Below are 504 nucleotides of genomic sequence, written 5' to 3'. Positions count from 1 at the left end.
GCACCAGGGATGGGGGGCACAGGAACAGGGGGAAGGCCCCCGTAGCCCTCCTGATTGTGGATTTCTGGGCAGTGGACTGTGAGTACCAATAAAACATCTTCACAGTAATGGCCCCTGGGGAGGGCACCAGAACCTGGCCCCTGTTCTCTCTTGAGGGGAGCCCATGGCATAACTGGGAATGCAGGTCATTGCACCTAAATGTGAGATGAACATTTCCCCGCAGGAGCCCCGTGCTCACCGTGGGACCCTGAACATTCTCACTACACCGGGCTGGTGCAGAGTGGGCACTCAGGGCAGTGTGAGGGGGGACGGGGGGTAGATGTCAGGTGCTGCCGGCCTGTGCCCACGAGCTCAGGGCACGTGTGTGCCTGGTCCCTGGGACAGCCTGGCCTAAGTGTGTGGTCTCTGGGACAGCCTGGCTTCTTCTCTCCCCGCTGCAGCCCCTGGGCAGAGGGCATCAGCTGCGGGCCCAGGACAGGGTTGGGGGGGGGAAGCAGTAGCCCC

Source organism: Geospiza fortis, unplaced genomic scaffold, assembly GCF_000277835.1.
Source record: "Geospiza fortis unplaced genomic scaffold, GeoFor_1.0 scaffold2457, whole genome shotgun sequence".
In the NCBI taxonomy this organism is placed as follows: domain Eukaryota; kingdom Metazoa; phylum Chordata; class Aves; order Passeriformes; family Thraupidae; genus Geospiza; species Geospiza fortis.
Note: the sequence above shows the minus strand (reverse complement) of the source record.